The 13,590-nt window shown below is 43.8% G+C and overlaps 1 long non-coding RNA gene across 1 annotated transcript; it reads right to left on the reverse strand.

Moving 5' to 3' along the window:
• Position 1: 1 nt before the first annotated feature.
• LOC123364004 lies at positions 2–7,906 on the reverse strand. The gene is made up of 3 exons (XR_006576967.1): positions 7,792–7,906; positions 1,580–1,686; positions 2–89 (listed from the first exon to the last, which is right to left on the reverse strand). It is a non-coding gene; the product is annotated as an uncharacterized LOC123364004 (long non-coding RNA).
• Between the last annotated feature and the right edge of the window lie 5,684 nt (positions 7,907–13,590).

The raw sequence follows: 13,590 nt of genomic DNA on the forward strand, positions 1-13,590 counted from the left end.
CTTTTTCTTGTTCTTCTGTAACTCGCTATTCTTCTCTGGTATTTCATCATGTTGGAAAGCAGGATTGTAATAGCCATTACTTGCAGATTCTGTGGAGGGGAAAGTAGGTTTTGCTTTCACAAATAGTAAGGTCTTTTAAGTCAGATTCTATTGAAGCACAATAAATCCCTTTCTGAATTATCGGCGCACCAAAACTGTTGATTTTTTTAAAGCAGGAAAACCACATTTGTCTCATGCTCTTGAAACAGGTCAGTAACTTTCAATTTTTTCCTCCCCAAAGATCACATCCAAGCTGAGAACAAACATTATTTTCAGCTCAAAAAAATAATTTTAAGGGAAGTCATTAAAGATTAACTTGGGCCTCAGCCTTGCAAAAACTGAGGGAATGCCTAAGTGTATGTCTACACTAGAAATGCGACAGTGGCACAGCTGCAGCTATGCTCTCTGTAGCATATACACTTACTACAATGGTTGAAGGGATTAGTGAATCCACCTGCTACGTTGCTGGAAGAGTTCTTCTGTCAAACTAATGGTGCCTACATTGGGGCTTAGGCCGGCTTACCTATGTCTCGCAAGAGCATGAATTTTTCACACCTCTGAGAAATGTAGCTAGGTGGACTTAACTTTTAGGTGTAGACCAGGCCTTTGTCTTTGCAGGATTGGGGCCTTAGAGTGGAACAGGCAGACATATTTGTTGGCATTTCAGTAGTACCTACAGGCCTCAACCCTACTGTGCTATGGCTGCACAAACACAAGCAAAAAAAGAGGATCTCCACCCAAAAGAGTTTATAATCAAGGAATAAGATGAGAAATAACAAGTGGATGAAAGAAACAGGCAGAGGAATCAGAACAGAATAGCGAGGTGACTGTGAACTACTGGATAAAAGATGGTCACATCACACCAGCTGTCTATCCTCTCTCAACCTGAACTATAACTACTGTGTTTTCCATCACTAGTTTTTAGAACATCTTTGTAGAGACTTACAGGACACTATTATTTTTGTTATGATTATATAAAATACTTCAAATACAGTAAACTGGTTCCTGACTCACATAGTGGAGCATTTGCACACTTAGACCCCATTGCTGATGCATGTCAATAACTTTATGCATGTGAACGGCCACATTGAAACTCAATGGGACTACTCATGTGCATAAATGCTTGCAGGATGGAAGACGTAGTTATTTTCAAACTAGAGTGACTCTCTAGGTACACCAGGGTCACTTAAGTTGGTAGAAAGGCCACACAGAGCTACGCCCAGCCCGTGCTGTGATTAAGTTAAAAGAGAATACGTGTATTCAGTGCTTGCTATGAATATTTTCTGAATGCTGTTTCCTCCACACAGATCCCCAAGAAGGGTCCGTACTCGCTGGGTAAAGACACCACAGAAGAAAGCTTAATAGCCAGGGCAGCATGATTTGTGGAGGATGATGGGAGGGTTGATCTGTTTTTCCATAGAAATCCCTCATGGCTACCAGACAAGATTCAACATGTGGATTAGTTTCGTGGCAATGGAGTACATCCTTCCAACAACTAGCCTAACATTCAAAAGAAGAAACAACTAACAGAAAAACTTACTGGGACTAAGTGGTTCCTTTTCTGTGTCATGTATGAAATCATCCTTCATTGTGTTATTCTGTTGTATGGTTATTAGACTTGCAGAAGTAGATCACTTTGTGTAAAATCTGCATACACAAGAAAACAGCACAACCTTTCAGAGACAATAGCCATTCAAAGAGTTCACATTAAGATATGTTTATGTTCCTTCATTAATTATTTGTTTCCTTTCAACAACTTTTCCCAGGGAAGAAAAAATATTATCATTACATACTATTTTTACATCAGGGTAAATTACTTTTCTAAAGAACTATGTTCATTTTTTAAAATTAGGACAACAATGTGGCCTGCTTCCTGGGGGTACACAGGGCAGTGGCCATCTGCCCTTAGCACGAGAAAGTCTTGTCTGTGCCTGATGGGGGTCAGCTCCTCAACTCCAGTGGCCACAGGCAACACAAGCACTCCCCTTTAGGCCTAGGCAGGTCCTGCTGTCTCTTTACAGGTTAGCGATGGGCACATTCTAACCCCTGAGCTCTCCGAGCATCTCCCTGCTCCACTGCAAACTCACAGTATTTACAGATTTGCTGTTTGGAAAGGAACAGCACACCCCAGCTTACCAGTTCCAGCTCAGATCACCTCTTTGCTTAACACACGACACTTAGATACGTTTATAGTGAAAACGAGCAAAAGTTTATTTAACAAAGTAGAGATGTAACTCTCCCTTTCAGTGCTGGCTTAATACGTGAATGCAGTGCAAACAGGAGAGGGGTACCTCACCATTTTTGGACAGTTCCAAAGTTTTGGTCACCCTGGGCTCAGTTGTCTGTGCTGCTGGTAGGTGCCTGCCTCCCCCTCCTGGCATGCTAAAGGATCAAGCTACTTGGTGATGCTTCCAGTAAGACAAGGGATAACCACACTAAGGTTGTGGCTACAGCACTTGAACTCACAAATAATTCAAACTCACATAAGCAAACACATTATAAAAAATAACTATAAACTTTATATAAGGACATGACCAAAGAGAAATAGACAATCATTGAAAATATTAAATGATTAAAATGATTGGAGATCAATAATGCTTTGTAATTACTAAAGGCTCTGCCAAGAGGCATGCTAGGTCACGTGACCACATACTCTCTGAATGTTCCTAAACTAAAGTGTCTCTTCCCACTCCCACCCCCAGTTCTGTCTGTTCCCTGCATCTCAGGTGGTGCATGTGGAGACATGTTGCAGGCTGGTAAGAAAATGCTGTTAGAAACACACTTTATTATACTGGGAATTGGCAGTGCAGGTCTTGATGATCCAGGTAGATGAAAATCCTTCTGCAGATGCAATGTGCCTTCATGGTGCAAAATTACAACCTAACTGCCCATATAACTCTAAGGGCTTGGCTACACTTGTGAGTTAGAGTGCATGAAACCAGGCACGGGTGCCTTAGCTCACTACTTGTCCCCACTGGCAAGGCATGTAGAGCGCTCTGACTCCGCAACTAGATCTGGTACTCCACCTCGGCTTGTGGAATAATGTTTGATGTGCCTCCGCTGGAGCGCTGCAGCACCAGTGTGAACAGGGTGTTGCATTACTGCGCTCTGATCGGCCTGCAGAAACATCCCATAATCCCAAGTCAAGTGGCCACTCTTGTCATTGTTTTGTAATCAATGCATGAATGCGGATATGCCCTTTCAAAGCTCCATTTCTGACAACCGGTATGCTTATCTGCTCTGATACAAAGCAACCATTACTGCAGAATGCTGCGGGTGGGGATCTGCTGCTGTCTGAATGCACAAGACAGCATGTTGACATGCTCTCAGCCCCCCAAAAACCCACTCTCTGCCTCCCCCAACACATACACACAACACTCTCCCTCTCACACTCCACTCCACACACCCCAATTTGAAAAGCACATTGCAGTCACTTGCATGCTGGGATAGCTGCTCCCAGTGTTGCTGCAAGTGCTGCAAATGTGGCCACGCCCGTGCGCTTGAAGCTGTCAGTGTGGACAGAATGCAGCACTTTCCCTGCTGCGCTCTCCGAAGGCTGGTTTAATTCAAAGCTCTCTACATCTGCAAGTGTAGCCGTGTCCTAATGCCGGATACTCCCTCAGGTTCTATTTCTGGCTGAGTGGTCAGGAGACTGATTCGGGCAAGCAGGTCCTGCCTAGCGATCACTGGAAATGGACTAACCGCCCACTCCATTCTGAAACAGTGCTGACAGTCTTTAAAGCTTGGAACCCCTGGGTTCTAAAACCCCAGATCTGGTGTGGGCTGGCTGCAGGGCAGACAGGCTGGAAGCAGTGAAAGCCTGTCTCTCCTGCCATCTCCTCTGGTTGCTGGCAGGCAGCGACAGGTGGATTGTCCTCTCCTGGGGCTTTTCTGCAGGCTGGGGTTACAAGTTAGGCCAGTTGCTGGGCCTGGAAGTGCTGTGCTGGCAGACTGCAGGCAGCCCTGCTCTCCCCTCTGCTTCCCAACTGGTCTCTCCCACATGGTGGGAAAGCCAAGCTATTCATAGCCTACCGCCTGCTTTCCCAGGGCTCCGGGGGTGAATTAAAGGGCCAGTGGCTCCTGGCTGCCCACTGCTACCGCCCAGGGCCCTTTAAATCACTGCCTGAGCCCCGCTGCGAGTGTAGTGTAATAAAGTGCTCTCCGTAGTAATGTCCTACTTATGCTCAGTTAATCTGCTGAAGTCACTGCACTTCTCCGTGCCCTTATTAGCCATAGGATCCTACAGACTGCTTTTGAGAGGGGTTAAAAAGTGGCAAAGGGGGCAAATTGGAAGAGGAGGGTGGCCAGGGTCTGAGCAGGGGGTGGAAATTTACTGGTCGGGGGGGTCAATCAGCTGGAGGCATCATTAGGAGAGGGGCTAAAGATAAAAATCAGGGATGGGGGGGAGGAGGCGGAGTTAAGCCCAGGAGTGAGGCATTGGCAGAAGGTGACAGAGGGCAAAGCCCTGGCACAAGCAGGGGCAGAGGGGGTAGCAGTTATCCCAGTGGCACTGAGACACCAGTGTTTGCAAAAAATAGCTTGTTGAGGGGACAAGAGGCTTTTTTATTTGGGCAAAGTGGCTTTCTTGTATGGTCACACGAACTGAGCATGCTCAGTAACATCTGCTGAAGCCATTGCCCTTCACCCTGCCCTTATTAGCCGCATAAATCTGCTGACTGCTATCTGCAGGGGTTAAAAAGGGGCAAAGGCTGCAAATTGGAGCTGGGGGGGGGTAGTGTGGCCAGGGTCTGAGCAGGGGGCAGAAATTGACTGGTTCGGAGGTCAAGAAGCTGGAGGCAGCACTAGGCTAAAGGGCAAAATCAGGGCTGGGGGGGAGCAGGAGTTAAGCTCAAGGTGAGGTGCTGGCAGAGGATGACAGACGGCAAAACCTGCCACAGGCAGGGGCACAGGTAGGGCTGGCTCCAGGCACCAGCAAAGGAAGCAGGTGCCTGGGGTGGCCTAGAGAAAGGGGAGGCAGACCATCCATTGTTGGGGCGGCACATCCAGGTCAGCGGTGGCAGTTCAGCGGCAGCTCACTCGGTCAGCTTCAGTGTTCGGCAGCAATTCGGCGGCGGGTCCTTCACTCCGTCTTCCTCTTCAGCGGCACTTTGGCAGCAGCTCAACCAGGTTTTTCTTTCTTTTTTTTTTTCCTGCCACTTGGGATGGCAAAAAAGCTGGAGCCGGCCCTGGGCACAGGGGGTAACAGTTACCCCAGTGGCATTGAGACACCAGTGTTTGCAAAAATGGTGGGGGGCAAAGGGGCTTTTTAAAATTTCTTCTCTCACAGACAGCACCTCTCAGCATCCGCTTCCCAGGGCTGGGTTCTTAAAGGAACAAGCACAAGGCTGGGTTCTTAAAGGCACAGGCATTCCCATGCCTAGTCAATGCAACTCTTCTTTGTCTGATCTAACCTACTAAGGCTATGTCTACACTACAAAGTTCAAAGCGCTGCCGTGGGTGCCTGTGCTCCTGGTAATCCACCTCAATGAGGGGATTAGCTCCAAGCACTGGGAGCCGAGCCCAGGGGCAGCTCTGTGTATTTTGCCGCCCCAAGCACGGCAGTGAGGCAGCCTTCGGCGGCATGCCTGCAGGAGGTCCGCTGGTAACGTGGATTCGGCGTACCTGCTGCCAAATTGCCGCCGAAGCCAGGGGACCGTCGGACCTCAAGCAGAAATGCCACTAAAGGCAGCTTGAATGCAGTCCTCACAGTGACCAGCAGGCCATCCCCCACGGCTTGCTGCCCCAGGCATGCGCTTGGTGGGCTGGTGCTTGGAGCCACCCCTGGCCGAGCCTGTCCACAATAGTGCTTTAAAGCACTCAAACTTGCTGCGATGTGTGTGTGTGTGATATTTCACACCCCTGAGCCAGCAAGTTAGAGCACTTTAACTTGCCAGTGTAGATAATCCTTGAGATTTACTTCAGTGAAACATGAGTTATACACCCTTGAGTCAAGAAATTTTAATAAATAAATGATTTTTTTATGTGCCTCTTTGTTCCTGAGCCTGTAGGGTGCAGTAAGGCCAGTTCCAATGCCTTGAGCCTAAACCCCTGAATGACTCTTAGACTACACTCATACAGTTCCTGTTACCTCTCCCAAACATTTCATATGCCTAGGGCCATATCTACACTTTATGTGTGGGTTAACTCAACTTATGTCAGCATAGAGTCACTATGCCACTTGTGTGCATGCCTCCTGGACTCCTTGTCTCAGCACTCCGGGTACTCACCAGAAGCACTTGTACAGATTTAGAGTGAGGTGCACCATGAATAGATATCCCACTGTATTTTGGGAAGCTTTGGTTTGGCAGTGTTCGCTGGGTAGCACATCCCTACAGAGTGTAGTGGGTGAGAAAATGCTACCAGTCGGACTGGGCTACCTGCAGCAACGACAGGTCCTACTATGCTAAAAAGGGCAATCTGACATAGCTAACTGCTACAGATAGCAGTCTCACATATCTAGGGTGTGAGAAACTGCTATCTGTAGGAATTAGCTTCATCAGATTGCAGTGTTACAGGTAGCACATCCCTACACATTGCATTTTCTCTCTCACACACACACACGTAAGAAACTGCAAGCTGTAGGACTGGGCTACCTACAGCACAGCGACAGGTTCTACTATGCTAAAAAAGGCCTGATGTAGCTAATTCAAGTAGTCTCACATGTAAAACCAAACAGATAGCTTTCTTTAACAGTGTAACAAGCCTTGTGGATGGTAGGGAAGTGGTTGACATGGTCTATCTTGCCTTTAGTAAGGCTTTTGATACAGTCTCCCATGATCATAGAATCATAGATTATCAGGGTTGGAAGGGACCTCAGGAGATCATCTAGTCCAACCCCCTGCTCAAAGCAGAGCCAATCCCCTAATCCCTAAAGGGTCCCATCAAGGATTGAACTCACAACCCCTGGTTTAGCTGGCCAATGCTCAAACCAGGACGCCCCCCACCAAATTACCGCTGAAGCTAGACAGCTGCTGTGTCCAGTTCTGGGTGCCACATTTCAGGATAGATGTGGTCAAGTTGAAGAGAGTCCAGAGAAGAGAAAAAACATAAGGTCTAGAACATGACCTATGAGAGAAGCAGCATCTTTTTACAAAAGCTGTTTCTTACAATCTACACTATAAACGACTGCTACAGGTAGCACATTTCTACACGTAGCAATTTCACATGGACCGTAGTGCAAGAAACTGCTACCTGTAGGCATCTGCTACAGCCGGGAGCAGTTTACTCCAATAGCAGTTTCTCACATTAGGTACCGGTAACTGCTGCCAGTAGCACATTCCTGCCCAGAGCACTTTAACACACTACACCCGCCTGGTGCCGCCAGGCTCGGACCCGCTGACTGTCCCCTCCGCCCCCCGCAGTGCCCGCGAGCCCTTTGCTGTCAGTCCCGGCGGCAGGCAGGGCTCCCCTGGCGCGGGTCACGCCGAGCTGCCATTGGCCACGGAGCGAGCAGCCCCCAGAGACGCGGCCCCGCTCCTGCCGGGGAAGGGGCCCCGCTGCCCGCGTGCGCCGCTGAGGCCCCGCGGGAGGGGAGCGGGGAGCGGGGAGGGGCTGGGCCAGGGGGTCGCTCGGACACGCCGCTGGCGCCAGGGGGGCTGGAGCGTCCCCATCGCTCAGCCCTGGGCCGAGCCCCGGCGGCCTCCTGCCCGGGGCGGGGGGTGGCGGTGGGGGCAGGTAGGGGAAGCCGGGCTCGGGGCTGGGAGAGATTCCTCAGCAGGAGACTGGCCCCGTCCCAGCGGTTCTGAGCCTCACCTGCCCGCTGCTCCCTGCGCTGCTCCCAGCCCGGCTGTGACTGCGGAGCGCCCGCACCTGCCTCCGCTCCCTGCCCCAGGCAGCCTCCCCGCTGTGGTGTGTCCCAGACGCTGCTCTGCCTAAACCTCCGTGCCCGCTTCCCCCTGCCCCTTATAAACAGCAGGCTGCTGCCCGCCGCCCACTTTTCAGCTACCTTGTTTCCCTCCCGCCCCATCCCGGGGGATCAGGTTTCAAGGTAACGCTCTGGGGCCCCCTTTCCACATCTCCTGGCAGTGACTCCTTCCCCACCGTTACCCCCGCCCAAAGCAAGAAAACCATTTCTGGTGAAGACGTGCTGCTGTGGGGACCAGAAATGGGTAAAAGGACTAAAGCCTCCATTGTGGTTCTTTCCTGCTTAAATGTGTTTAAATGTCTCCTAAGAAGTTCAGAGGGTTGATTCCGAAAAACACCCCGAAGCTCAGTTTCTTCACCACGCTTGTAGGGACGTCTCTCAGTTACTCTGGGAAAACTTATGCAGACTTTACAGGACCCTGTGGCTCCCCACCCCTTTCCACTGTGCAAAAACAAAATCCCATAATTATCTTTCCACCCATCTGGGTGCTGATATCATCCTCATCATGCTGGAATCTGAGTGCCCAAGGGTTTTGGAAAGTCAGGGAAAGCAGTGGTAGTTTTGCCTAATTAAGGAGTTTAGGCCTGGGCCCCATATGATGATTCCTCTCCCCCCACCCCCAAGATTCAGGGTAAAATGATATAATTCCCTTTGAAAGAAAAGGCAACATTTCCCATCACTTTCTTCACCACCACCACCACTACTTTTTACTTTACAGCTGGACTTCGATATTGGTCAAAACCCTACACCGCAAGTCTGTTTATTTCTAGGGCCCCACGCTCTCATTACCATAACATTATTTTTTGTTCTCAAGTTTATTACATACTCAACTTCAGTCCCCATTATGCTAGGCATTGTACAGAACACATTGGGACAGGGACTGACTCTTCTTAAGAGTTTATAAACTCCTTGGCTTCCATAGCTCAGAAGTCTGTGTCTGTAGATTAGCAGGGAGGAAAGGTGAGAAGCACAAATACATGATTGTCCCAAACCCCAAACTGTGTTAATCCCAATGGAGTCAATGAGATTTTTGCCATTTCAGTGGGAACAGGAACAACTCCTGCATCCACACTTGGAGCGTTTTGCCAGTGTAGTATACTGGTATAGCTTTACTGGCAAAGACTTTTCAAGAGTAGACCTGGCCATAGGCTTAGTGGTGGTCGTGGTTGATCTCAGATACCACAGCAAGGAATGCCATCTAAGAATATAAGCAGAATTAAATAGGAAAGTCTTGACCAGAAGTTTGAAGATGCTAAGCACCCACAACTCTTATTTGAACTCTCGAGGAGTTGCTGGGTGCTTGGCACATCAGAAAATCAGGCCATTTTACTATTATAGCAACCTTGATTTTATGACCACCAATCTGACGAACAACCAGTGACAGGAATCATTCCCGCCCCCCCCCCCCATTGGGAGGAGGAAGTAGAAAATCAGAGCATGAATGTGATCTGATGAAGAACAAGTTGACATCCCTTCCCATTTGTAGACCTTCAGTGTGTTGGAAAATGTTTTGCTGTGGTTTGAAGGAGAAGGAAAAAGTGATGCAGTGCACCATGTTGCAACTCGCACTGTACCTACTGCTATTTCGAGATATTCAATTTTATGAACTTTTCGATGTTATGAACTCCTCAGTCCCCAATTAGTTTGTAAAACAGAGGTTCTGCTCTTTTTGTGTGTAGATAACCCAGCCAAGACTGGAGCCACATCGTGCTAAACATTGTAAATACATGTTGTTTAGCATTATCAAAATGCTTTCCCTCCCAAAATAAAATGTTGTCAGGGTTGACACAGCCCCACAGAAAGTTTAGATTTCGATGAAATGGCATTTTATGATGGGAAAATGTTCTATCTGAAAATTTTTGACCAGTTGTAATGTTAATAAGCAACTTTAAAAAGTAAAAACCAGGGAAGCAAAGGGAAAGTGAGAGGAGGAGAAAGGGAAGAGTTGGCAAATAATTCCTGCAGTAACCCAGTGAGATATAAGGGCCCCACTTATCACTTGGTAGAAGACCAGGGAAAGTCAAAGAAAATTGCATTATTTTTTTTAAACCTCCTTTATAAGTAAAAGATGACCACAATTATTTAAAAGTTGAACAGAACGGAGAGCAGTGGACTGAAATAAATGTGTTGGTAACTTAGAACGGACATAAGCTTATAAATAAAGCTTCAGTATTTAACTGTTGTGGAAGAAACAAACTTTATTTTTTGGTTGGAAGCAATAAAATTAGAGACAGCTTTATTGAGGACATGCAATTGTAAGGGAAGAACATAGCTGACAGAGAGCATTTTTGTTTTAGTTTTTTTAAAGTACAAGCAATATTACACAAGCATTTATATATTTTAGTGTCATGTATTAATTTAAAACATTTGTAGTTTGTTTATGTTATGTTTTGCTTATTTTTGTAATTTTCATTTTTGTTTTTAAATATTGCTATTTTAAGGCTGAGTTACATTGACTATTTTACTGTTTTTATTTGCTTTTGATGTGAGCTTTGCTTTTATACGTTCCACAATATTAGGCTAAGACTTAGCTTAACAGTTCCTTTTTTTTTTTGATACTTAAATGGCAACTTAAACCCTCTTTTTTGTTGTTGTTGTTGTTGTTTTTTTTGCTTTTACACTCCTCCCTTTGTGCTTTTATTAGCATAACTAACATTTTAAAATTTTTAATTGCATTAAGCTTTCTATTTTTGTTTTTAGCTTAGGAGGATTAGAATTAGCCTTATAAGTGTTAACTGGATATAACAATAATGCATGATGAGTATGAACATGAAAGACAATTTTGTTATTACATTTATTACAACAACAACATATTTTTAGAGTCAATAAAAGCAATACACGCATTAATGTTTTTATTGTAATAATATGCTGGGGTTGTTTTACTGCCTTAGTTATATAGCACATTACATTATAATTAGTACATAGACACTTTATAGGCTGTATGAAAAGCATGTCTTTTAATTTAATATATATTTTGAAGCACATGGATTTGACCCTGTATGTTAGAAAATTTTTGAACCTTTGGTAGGAGTAAGCGCAAATTTTGAAATTGGTTAGGTATTAAAGTGGTTCAATTAAAATAATTTGATACCTAAGGTTTGATTGTAGGGCTTGTTTGCAGGCCAAAAAATAATGTGATTTTTTGTGGTTATGGTGAAATTTACATGCATATTTAGTAACGAGGTGGCCTTAATGTATATGCAGCTATTATTAGCTTGGAAGAGTAATTATTTTGTTAGAATATTTTATTAAATATTGTGACAATTTTTTTTGCTTTAATTTTTTTACATATTAAAGCTATGGGGGTTTTAAGGGCCAAAATGTTTACTGATTTTTTTATTGCAATTTAAATATTAGCTGTTATTTTAGAAGCACTGAGAACAAATTGGCTAGACATTACTAGATGGTTTAATTTTTTAGATATTACAGTGAATTATTTAATTGTACATGCATTTTTTTATGTCCTTGGCAGGATTTGGTATGTGGGAGCCCACACCTCTCCTATCGGCCCATATGCTTGGAAGGAGCACTGCGAGTACTTGCACATTTATTTTGAAAATTTTTAAGTATGCTTTTATGGCCACAAATTAGATGACATTTTTGAAGCACTAGTAAGGGCAGTGGGCCACACTTGATGCTTGAGATGATTTTGAATGGCCACTAGTTGGTCATTTAGGAAATTTTGAATTTTTGAACATGCTAGATTTATTGCAACTTTTTTTGCCTTAGTGATTTTTTATATTATTTTTGTTAACAGCTTTTGGGTTATTAAACTAAGGGCAGAAATAACATGTATTTACCAACTTTAGCTTGTACTTGGGTTACTCTGTTGGTCCTTAAGAATATTTCAAATTGATGCTGCACTATTTGCACCATTTTATGAGTGTTTAGCTAAGCCTTTTTTTTTTTTTTTAGAGTAGACCTCTACTTTTTGCTGTGCTAGCCAGATGGCTTCTCCTTTGAGCAATTTGGATACATGAAAGTGATTTGAAAGCTGGATAGGGGCAGCGTAAATTTTACAGTTTTTAATGCAGCATTAATTATTGTTATTTGATATTTTAATATTTTTGGGGGATAGCATTATATTATATTTATTGTTTAAATATTTGTAGGTAATTTTGAGAGGCATTAACATTAATAGCATAGGAAGGGGTATACTGTAATATGGTACAGGTTAAATTATTAGTTACTGGGATTATTTCAGTACAAGTAAAATTTTTAGTAGCAAAACATACTCTTTGAGTATGAGTTTGATTATTTATTAATTGGGTGACCAAAACAATAAGGAATTTTTAAAAAATATATAGTATAGACGTTTGGTTTGGCCATTATATTAACCCCATTATAAAACTTTAATTTTAAAATTTTGAAGCTTATTTGTAGTGATGTTATATATTTTTATTTGTTTTTTATTAGTTTTTTTTTATTTAATTGTTTGCTTATATGGGATATTTTGAACTTTAAAAATATTTTTTTAAAACAATATTTAAATAAATTACTAAAGTATGAAGGCTCTGGCCATTGGGTTTTATTAGATATATGGCATTGTTTGTATTTGGATGTATTACAGGGGTAATAGTGTAATGGAGGAGATGGCGGGGGCCGTGGCAATAAGGTGCCTTTGGTATTTGTTATTTAAAATTTAATTAGGGAGGGCAATACATGCTGAAAGTACTTATTTAAAAACACAAGGCGCAGCCTGTAGAATAAACCCCAAAATTTAATTAATACCACATTCTCAAGCATGAGTTTTACAAGTATTTTTTTCCCCAGTGTATAATTTTTTTGTTTTTTTAATTAGGGTTAGTTAATATTTTTTGTAGTTAGGAATTTTTGGACTTTGGCAATTTTAGCGGAGCGAGGGGTTTTTTTGTTCTTCTTTTTGGGGTTTTTTTGGAAGCAATTGTGGCTTAGCATTATACCGAGGAGAGGTTACCAGCCCATCACCCTGTAGTGCTTTGGTTTTTGTAGCAAATACTGAATTCAGGTTAGCTTTGTCAGTGGACAAGGGAGAGGTTACTAGCACTTTACCTTGTTTTTTTCTTTTGCTGTTTAGAAGGAGGAAAAGAAATACTAGAAGGAGAGAGAGGCTGGTTAATAGTAGGAGTGGAATTATTTTGAGGCGGAGGGGTTTTTTGCAGTGAGAAGCATGGGTCCAGGCAGTTAGTTTTTGGAACTTTACAGCGGTGTTGATAGTTAGCAGGACTTGGTAAGGGCCTTTTTAGCGTGGAACCAAAGCAGTTTTTTGTTGGTGGACCTTTACATAGATCCAGTTTTTTGGTTTTAAGAAGTGGCAAGGCTGCTAGGGTTTTGGGGTAGCGCTTTTTTTATTTGTGAGAAAAGAAACCTAACACATTTTATTAATGCTTGGCAGTGTTTGGCAGATTTTACAGCTGTTTGGGCATATTTAAGTCCCCTTTTTTTTGGTTGTTAGCCAAGTTTTAGCTGTGAGCAGCATATTTGAACAGGCCAGTGTTTTATTTTTGAACCAAAATAAGCTATGCCAGTGGTTTTTTTATAACTTGCTAGCTATGGTTTCTTGTTTGTTTGTTTGATTGTTTGTTTTTGTTTTTTTGTTTTTTATTTTTGGCTTTTTTTAATTTATAAAGGAAATTTTTACCACGGAGCATCAGGTTTTTTTCCTCTCTCTCTCTCTTTTTTTTTTTAACCTGAGGGCTTTACCACAA

This window comes from Mauremys mutica, chromosome 2 (assembly GCF_020497125.1).
Source record: "Mauremys mutica isolate MM-2020 ecotype Southern chromosome 2, ASM2049712v1, whole genome shotgun sequence".
Lineage (NCBI taxonomy): Eukaryota > Metazoa > Chordata > Testudines > Geoemydidae > Mauremys > Mauremys mutica.